Source organism: Thunnus maccoyii, chromosome 16 (genome assembly GCF_910596095.1).
Source record: "Thunnus maccoyii chromosome 16, fThuMac1.1, whole genome shotgun sequence".
Lineage (NCBI taxonomy): Eukaryota > Metazoa > Chordata > Actinopteri > Scombriformes > Scombridae > Thunnus > Thunnus maccoyii.
Genome location: NC_056548.1, coordinates 2802561 through 2812631, shown reverse-complemented (window position 1 = coordinate 2812631; position 10071 = coordinate 2802561). Strand labels below are relative to the sequence as shown.

General features: G+C 38.5%; 1 protein-coding gene across 1 annotated transcript in view; it reads left to right on the top strand.

Annotated features, from left to right (window-relative positions):
- Nucleotides 1-7463: 7463 nt before the first annotated feature.
- The window catches only part of arhgap5 (Rho GTPase activating protein 5), a 54460-nt gene continuing 51852 nt past the window's right edge, over nucleotides 7464-10071 (top strand). Inside the window, exon 1 of the mRNA XM_042388234.1 lies at nucleotides 7464-7740. The gene's annotated coding sequence lies outside the window, so the exon portion shown is untranslated. The remainder of the gene's footprint in view (nucleotides 7741-10071) is intronic.

The window sequence follows — 10071 nt, the reverse complement described above, 5'->3', positions numbered from 1 at the left end:
GTTACGTTTGAGTGACAGATGCTATCTAGCGGCCATCTTGTGACCCGGAGCAGTGGTGCAGTTCAGATGACATATATATGTATATATATGTGTGGACAGATTTCCTCATTCAGAGGAGGAGGAGTGGATGGACTTTTTCAAAAAGCAATCGTCCCCTTACCATAACCCCGAGGTTATTAATGTAGCCATGACAACAAAGGAAGTAGTAACTTAACTCACACCACATGTTTCTGTAACCTTAACTCAACCTTGTCCTGCTGATTACTGCAGATATGTCACAGTTCTGTCATTGACTCTGGAGACTCTTATTTTGAAGGATTATCTGATGTATGTTCGGTTGCTTTTTTGGGTCATGTGGCTTTTGCTCGTTGGTGTAACCTCATTCCCTTATTAGTTCACTCAGTATTGAAGTCTTGGTTTGGGAGTCAGCCTTTGTTGGATCCTTTGTTCTGCCTTTGACCATCTCAAGAATAAAGAAGGTTTTCATCAACCCTGTTTTCCGGTCTCTTGCATTTGGGTCTTTTCCTGCTGCTCCACATGACAAGATGGAGGCGCCAGATTGGAAAACGCTCCCATGTGTCGTTCTGGAGTCACACGGTCAAACCAAGTGTTTGGTTCTTTAATTTGGAGGACTTGTTGGATTTGGCTCAGAGTGTTTTTCCATCCTTTTTAATGACCTATGTATGTCTCGATTTGCTGCTCACTATTGAGTAAACTTTTAGAGCTATAGGGAGTAGTGAATGATTTTGGACACAGCCAATGATTACACATTACATTTTGTTAAGTTACAACAGTGGGAAAGGGTGATCATGATTTGTTTTCAATCCAATGTAGGCCTTAAAGTCCTCAAATATGACCGTTTAGGCAGCGTGACACCTGGCCAGCTGTTCATGATTGAGGAGACACATTGCTCTATTCAACCCAAATCTGTCAGTTAACTATGTTGCATTCTCATCTCTGTCCTGCTTCTGTGTGAATACAGATTGGCCTCTGTGTTTCCTCTTTCCTCCCTCTGGGAGTGTTACATCACTGCTACAAAATGGAGGTTAGAGAGAAGCTAGTCTGCCGTTTCTGACAACATCATTGTTTTAGATGACAGAAACATTTTCTGATATCAGATTCCACTGGGTATATTTAAAAGAAACATGACTTTGTTTACATGTGGCCAGCTATCCAGAGGAAGAAGAACAATACACCAAACTACTGACAGAACATCATCAATAATTTATTTTCTGTTTTCTGGGGGGGGTTTTGTGTTCAATGTCAGGAGGAAGGTCAGTTTTTCATGACTTCAGAATATTATCTAACTTGACAATGTTTCATATTTTTTATAATTTCAGCTTGTTCTGAGTTAATTTTAGATTTTTCTGACCCATCCCTGCTGAGTGTGCACACTCTTATCTGGGTGAGTGTATTCTTTCTGAGCACTGAGGCTCATTAACACAGAATTGCACTCGGGGGAATCCACTGGAACCAGCAGCCCATATTGATCCCAACCCATAACAACTAAAATATAGATGAAGGGTTTTCACTGTGGACTGTTGTGCACAAACCATCCACAGTGCAACGTTATCTAACAGCATCTGCAGCGTTTCTTTTCCATTACTGCCAATGTTTAGACCGCAGCATCACAGAAATGTTCTTTTAAACTACATATTAAAGACAACTGAAGGTGTTTAATAAGCAGAGTGATAGTGAATCATTTGCTGTTGATCAACTGATTGATTAACAGACTAATTGTTTTAGCTCATACTTCAAAAGTATGAAAAAAATACCGCAGCTAAATCTTCTTTATGATGATGATTACACAGAAGTGGCTCATCCTTTCTCTCTCAACCTGCATTCCCTAAATTTGCTTTTTTTTCTCCATCCAGGCACATTATACATAATTAAACAATTTTCAGGGGGGGGAAAAAAATCCCAAACATAATTACATCACAGAGAGAGAGAGAGTGAGTGAGTGAGTGAGAAAGCGAGAGATTTTAATTTGTATTTAGATGCTTGCTTGGCAACATGGTTCATCTAACATTCATGCCAATAAAGAGGATTATTGAAATGAATCAGAAAAGAGACACAAAGACAGAAAGAGATGTATTATATATTTATATAAACAGGATCAGAGAGGCGGCAGTCATACCGGGAGTTAAGAGGGAGAAAGAGACGGAAGAAGCCAACACAGAAAAACATAATCTTTTAACCCTTTATGGCCACGTGTAGCATGATGTAATGTTTATTAAAAATGTGTATGTTGGGGTGCTTGCATGAATATTAAGCAGTGAAGCTGCATGTAGGTCATGTAAACATAGTTGATCTCTTTTATGTCCACTGTTTTCTTGGCACATTTTCTGTATTTTTGTTATTCAGGAGCACAGATTGTTTTTTTTTTTGCGTTAACAGTAGCGCTGTAACAATTAGTTGATATGTTAATGGTGCTTTTTCACAGCAGACACATTAACTTGTCAGGAAAAGCACAGGTGTTACTAACAACATTAATGAGCCTTTCAAGTGCAGTGAGACATGACGATGTGACTGTTGAGCAAACATACCAGGAACCTGAAACTGAAACTATCATTTACAGCCATGCTTTTCCTATTTTGACAAAATTCAGAATGTCTTCCATAAAGAGAGACAGAATAGAAAACCAAGTGGACAAAAAAAACCCCACATTGTATAATTTGTGGGAGGCAAACTTTTGCTGATCACAGCTTCTCATATGTGAAGATTTGCCTCTATATTGTTAAGAATTACACAATAGAATGAGTTGTTTTTACACACCATGACACTCAAGAACAGTTACAGCCATGTGATGACTCTGCAATACTAAATCATTTTACTGTACTTATATATTAATATAGTTTGGAGCCCCAGGCAGTTACTTACCTTGCCTAATGGTAAAGTCCGCCTCTGCTTTGGTGATGTAAACGTATGAATTCCCAGGCCAGTAAAACCACTTTCAGTTCAATTGAATTGAACTGACAAGTAAAGATCAAGAGAGAAAGAGTTCACACTCATATCAATAACAGCATCCATACAAAACATTAATCGATAAAAATGAATTTTTAATAAAAATTAATAAAACAAAAGCAGAGAAAAACAAACTGAAATAGTACAGACACACTTTTTTTTTAACTCAACACAGATCCAAAGAGCAGTCGGTCTTGTTCAGCAGAGAATAAAACGTCCTTGTAACGCCGAGAAATGTATGAATTCATCCACATTATTTATTACACTGTAATAATTGTAATCAATTTTTAATCTGGCTTTTACCATCCTAATGAAAGTACTTTCTGCATCACAATCCAGAGAAAGCTCCATTTTATTCCTCCTGCTAACATAAATAGTATTATTTTAATAGTGTATTTTGATGCTTTGGCAACATTGTTCTAAAAACTTTCATGCCAATAAAGCCCATTGAGTTGAATAAAGAGAGAGAGAGAGAAACATTTTTAAAAATGTATGTGTTGTATTTTCACAATGAAAACATCTGTGAAACATTTCGCTATCTCTATGTGGAATGTACAGGGAATCAATTCTTCTCTGTTTGGACTGAAAAACAAAACCCATGAATACAAAGAAAACACACAAGATTTAGACTTTCTTATCCTCCAAAAGATCTGGTGAAGATCTGATTCCAACATCCACCCCCCCCCAAAACCCAACAATTAAACGAGGGAGAGACTCGGGAGGAGATTATAATTTGGTACAAATCAGAAATGTCAAAATAAACAACAATAATAAAATCTGAGCCTTCCCACATTTGGATCAAAACACCCAAATACGTCAAATATACAGAAATAGATTTGTTTTTACATACAATAAATGTTCCTCCCAGTGACTCTCCTTACTACAACGAGGAAATCTTCCCACATCTCCACACCAGGATCTGCAGATGTCAGGCCAGAGAAATGCACTGATCTGTGGAGACCTCAATGCACGTACTGGCTACCGTCCAGACTCTCAAACTCTTTAACAGATAATGATAACAAACACATATTTGGACAAAACTTAACCCAAAACACAATTAAGGTTAGGGTAGGGTTTGGGTTAGGGGGTAGGGTTAGGGTTAGGGGTTAGGGTTAGGGTTAGAGGTTAGGTTAGGTTAGGGTTAGGGTAGGGTTGGGGTTAGGGTTAGGGGGTAGGGTTAGGGTTAGGGTTAGAGGTTAGGTTAGGTTAGGGTAGGGTTGGGGTTAGGGTTAGGGGGTAGGGTTAGGGTTAGAGGTTAGGTTAGGGTAGGGTTGGGGTTAGGGTTAGGGGTTAGAGTTAGGGGTTAGAGTTAGGGTTAGGGTTTGGGTTTGGGTTTGGGGTTAGGGTTAGGGTTAGGGGTTAGGGTTAGGGTTAGAGGTTTGGGTAGGGTTAGGGTTAGGGTTAGGGTTAGGGGTTAGGGGTTAGGGTTAGGGTCACCTTCTGCTCACCAGTACAGTAGATTACATGTTAACAGATTTAGACCCAGTTCATTTATAGTCACTAACATCTCCGTCCAATTGCAGCCAAATTACTGTGTTCATTAAAAGGACAGAAACTAACATTTCACAAACAGAGCCCAGTAATCTGTTTAACATCAGGAGAACATACAGATGGGCTCCAAACAGTGCACAAGAGTTCCAGAAAGCAATCGGAAGCCAACAAATTCCAACACTCTTACACAACTTTCTGGACACCACGTATGCTCACAGTAAAGAAGGCATAGACCAAGCAGTTAGAAAAATCAACCAAATCTTTATGACTACAGCTCATAAATCCCAACTGAAGAAATCCAACCACAAACCCCAAAAAACAAAAGGAGACCAATTGGTTGCCAACAAAAAAAAGAAAAGAACTTTTGAAATTATCTGACCAAAAAACACAGAGAACCCAAAGCAATGCAGACATATGCCTCCTTTAGCGTGACCTGCTCAAACAATACAAACATACACTCAAGATCAAAAAGACTCAGTACACATGAAAACAACTGATGATGATCGAGGAGTCCATAAACACAAACAGATTCTGGGAAAATTGGAAAAAATCTAAACAAAATGAAACCTGATGACCTCTTAAAGAAACAATATGGAAACATTCTTATGAATTCTGATTCAGAACAAACAGATATAACTGAAAAGTTGAACAAATGAGAATTGGCCATCAAAGACTCCCAGAACCCCTTTGACCTCCTGATCATTTAGCAAGAACTGGAACCTAAAGCCAAAAAAAGCAAATGGGCTTGATGGCATCCCAAACGACATGCTTAAACACACAAGTTACAAAATTCAGATTGGTTTGACTTAAATTATTCAATTTGATCTTAAATGTAGGTTACTTCCCAGACATCTGGAATTGCGGTCTCATTACGCCAATTTTTTAAAAACAGAGATGAATCTGACCCAGATAATAACTGAGGCATTGGTGTGAACAGTAACCTGGGGAAGGTTTTCTGTAGCATTATAAATTCCCATCATGCACTTCCTTATGAAACATCCTGAGCACATCAGACCACATTTACACCCTAAACACCCGAGTGGACATCAATCACAATCAAAAAAGCATTTGATTCAATTCAGCACATGGGTTTATTTTACAAACTGGTGTAGGAGGTAAAACATATGACTTGTACACAAACAAACATGTGCAGCATCAAGATTGGACACAAGAGAACAACATTTATTTCTCAAGAACATGAGGTGAGACAAGGTTTTATCACCTGCCCGCCATCTTGGAAACAGTCCACAGCGCCTGGTCTCAGAGATCAAATTCCTGCTATATGCAGATGATTCAATCCTGTTAAGATGGATTTCAACAGAGTTTAAACATACTTGAATGTTACTGTCAGACCCGGCAATAAACATAAAAAAGACCAAAACAATGATATTTAAAAAAAAAAAAAAAAAAAGATCCAGATGTCAAGGAAACAAATATCACTTTACAACTGGAACACAAGCAATAGAAAACGGTTAAACTGGAAGTTTCAATCCAACAGTCAGTGAACTGAGAGAGAAAGCATGCAGCGCATTTTATGCAATCAAAGTACAATTTAACATTCAGATAGCAATTTTAATTTGGTTCAAATTACTTCAATCAATCATGGAACCCATTCTGCTCTAATCTTTGTCCAATGGGAAAAGCATCCAATTGAAAATACATACACTGAATTTTGTTAAAGCATCCTGAATTAGTGCTGAATTAGGCTAATTGCCATCATCTAAAACAAAGTGACCCCAACTCCTACCACCACAAAGTAAAGTCGCCTCACTCAGCTGGTCCTGACACTCTGGTCCCAAACTAGTTCAAGCAATGTTCTGCCTCAAGACCAGCCTGAAACCAGAACCATCAATCAACCAAATTATAACACAACAGAAAAAAAACTACCTCATTTATTGCAACACAAAGTAAAATGCAATGTTATCTGGCCCTAAAAAGACACTGTGGTGACCTACCTGACCACAGTGACTGATGTTAAACACAGAAACATGTTAACAAAGTGCAGACTGAGGGCTCACAGCCATAGAAACAGGCAGATATAAAAAAAAAACCAAAACATGGCTGCCAAAAGAGGAGCGACTGTGCCAACAGTGTGAAGGAACTGAGACAGAGCGGCACTTCCTGACACATTGCCCAAAATTTAAACCTGTCCGGGAACACTTCCCAAAATTCAGTTATAAGCAGCATCCACATCTTTTTTTTTTTTTTTAACTCACAGAGCGAAAAACTAAAAATTGTACTGGGGGGAAATGAAAGAGTGTTGTGGTCAGTTTGTCTTTGCCTGCCACAACACAAGGTAGTCAGACATGTTTTTTCTTTTCCTTTTATTTATATATTATATGTGCACATAATTGGCTATATCCTGCACATGCACAGCAATCAATAATCAATCATTTGCTCATGTGATTCCTTTTTTTTCACATTAAGAGTCAGATGGCGATGGGGGTGTTTTGTTTGTTTGTGTTTTAAAAAAGCACTTTGGTTTGGTTGTTTTCTTTTGTTTTTATGGTTTCTTGTGCTGTTCAAAATGCATATATACATACAGTAAATGTAAATGTACAGTGCTTTTTTCATGCATTACTGTATTTCATGATCATCATGCCAATAAAGCTATTTGAAATGCATGCACAGGATATACAGGATATACTGTATATATATGTATAATATACAGTATATTAATCTTAATATAATTAATATATATCTATCTTGATATTGTGTTAATGTTCATATTACTGTTATTTTGTACTGTTTGTATTTTGGTGCTTTGACAACATTGTTCTCGAAACTTTCATGCATATAAAGCACATTGAATTGAGAGAGAGAGAGAGAGAGAGAGAGAGAGAGAGAGAGAGAGAGGCTGAATGGAAAGGGACTGGGAGAGACTGGGAGAGAGTGGGAGGAGTGGATGAGAGAGAGAGAGAGAGAGAGAGAGAGAGAGAGAGAGAGAGAGAGAGAGAGAGAGAGAGAGAGAGAGAGAGAGAGAGAGAGTCGCCATTACTGCCTGGCAGTGCTGCTGAGAGGGGAGGGAGCTCCGAGAGGAGAGGCAGGTTTCAGCTTACAGCACATACATACCAACATAACACCGAAATACACTGAAATACAGGCGAACTACACGGGACTACACCTACAGCTCTACCTGACTTCGGACCCTGTCGGAGGACACTAATGACCGCAGATTGTGGATTGTAAAAAGGAGTTTTATTTTTGCCTTTTTTTTTTTTAAATGTGGGAAAGCTTTCTCCTGTTTTCCGTGGTATGTGGATCTGGGAGCGACCATGTTATTAGGTGGGTAGGGGAATGTATTTGGACTGGGATTGGGACTTCATTAGCCTCGCTAGCACTCTTTTCTGTGGGCGAAACCTGGCTGCAGGACTGCGCTATCCCGGGTTAAAGGAAGCTGGGAGGAGAGTGTCAGTCCGGGCTGTAAAATTAGCCCAGGTTGTGATTTTTAACCCGCTTTCTTCCCAACGTTAGCCTGGGTGAGGTGCTGCTAACGCTAGCAGGCTAACTCTCGGCATGCTAGGCTAACGGCTAATGTTAGCTAATCGGAATTGGAAAGGTGTTCTTTTTTTCCTGTCCTGGAGTATCAGGGCCAAACCAGGCCGAGCCGGGCTTCATCTTCTTCCCTCAAACGAGAAATCAATAACCGCCGTGGCTGCAAATGTTAGCCACAGTGCATTGACGCATTAACATTAACGTCTGCTGGTTTTATTCCAAGCTTAACTAACTCATTAACTAACCGTAACGTTAACTCCATCTAACTCCCCTTTTTTCGTTGAATTTTACGTTTTATCCACCCTTTTCAGTCCATTACAACGTAACAAAGAAGGCTTTAAACGACAAATCATAATAAAATTACTTTGTTAATAGTAAAATAAAACGACTTGTTCAAAGCTTTCATCCTGTTCGCTTTAAACGGTTATTTTAGTTTTTAACGCATCGTAAGTTGGTTTGGAAGTTTCCAGTTTTGAACGTTAAAGATCCCCTTTAGGCATATATTAAGACATACAAAAATACTCTGCATGGAGCAATAATATGTCTGATATGTTTTTTCCCCCACTAAAAAGTATAATTAACACGTTAAAATTCTTAAAATGGCATCTACTTCGTCTCCCTTATAAAAAAATCTATGTATGAATTTTTTTTTTTTTTACCAAAGTGTCTAATGGCCCATCCCTCATGGGATTATAAGACACCTTTACTAAGCATCCATGTTTACAATACAATTGCTTCCAGTTGTTCCAGTTGTATCTATATATAAATATCAGAGAATATGCAAATATATTTCATCTCAGAAGTCTTAACTGCTGGACACAAGATGTCTCCTATTTCACTGTAATGTCCATTCTTAGTGTTTGTGCACTGCAGGCTTCAGGTTTCCACATCACACTTGTGTAAGTTGCTTACTGGTCCAGGATTGGCTTCAAAACTAGTTGTGATGTCACAAATCGTGCTCGATCTTCAGTGAGCTCAGAGAAACTTTCCATTTCCAGTAAATGAATTTGAAAAACGCCTTCTAGTATCAAACTGTGCACGTACACTCTGTATCACTCTGCACAGTGAAGCTCAGACATCCAACTGTAACAAGCAGGAATAACAAGTTAAACGTTGGTTATGGACGGAGGCTCAGATCCAGGAGTTCTAGCTACTGGGCAGATTATTGAATCTGGTGTTTTTACACAAGGTGCCAGCCGTGATTAGAAGGTGTGACCACACTTGTCATTAGCTGATCATTAACTGTTCATTCTGTGTCTGCAGCAGCAGCAGTCAGGTCAGTGTGAGGGTTTGTCCTGCTGCAGCTCTGCATGCCATTTGCATCAACTAGGACTGCTGCAGTTCCCTTTGCCCTTTTCCCAAACATTCTTTTAAAGGGACAGTTCGGCTTTTATCCAAACGAGCAGCCACCCCGATGGTTTGTCTTCGACTCTTTGCAAATCCCCTCAGTGCTCTCCTTGTGTATTTACAGGTCCTTTTTAATTTTATACTGATTTCCTGGAAATGTTCTGAGTAATTTGCAGGTATTTAACAGTTTATTTTTAAGACATTTGACTAAAAGGGTGGTGCAGTTGGTACAAATTATAAGAAAAATGGTTGTTTTTGTTGGTAAGTACCGACACAATTTATTTAGGTTCATAAAAAACTTAATTTTCAGTGCATAGTTTTGTGTGTCAAGCAATATATAAACATATTAGTTTTTTTTCCTAAATGTAGCTGCTGTGTTCATTCTAAGGACGTTTCTTTGAAAGGGTTAGGCTATGTTATTTGCTATTATATGGGAAATGTGCTCATTATAAAGTTTTTAAGAAACAATCTAATATACATTATGTAGTTTGACACACAAACTAAGTATTTTCTGTCTGTTAAAGAATTTTAAAGAATGCTTGCAAATTAACAACTATGAACCCAAATATATTGAGTAGGTACTTACCGACTTCACCAGTTTAACAATTTTTTATGTTTTTTCTGACAATTTCAAACAAATTGCACCACCCTCTCTGTACAATGTCCTACAAATTAACCGTTTAATACCTGCATAATATTCCAGAGATATCCAGGAGATTTAATATAAATCTAAGTGACCTGTAAAATAAAGCATTACCAAAGTGTGCACCGATG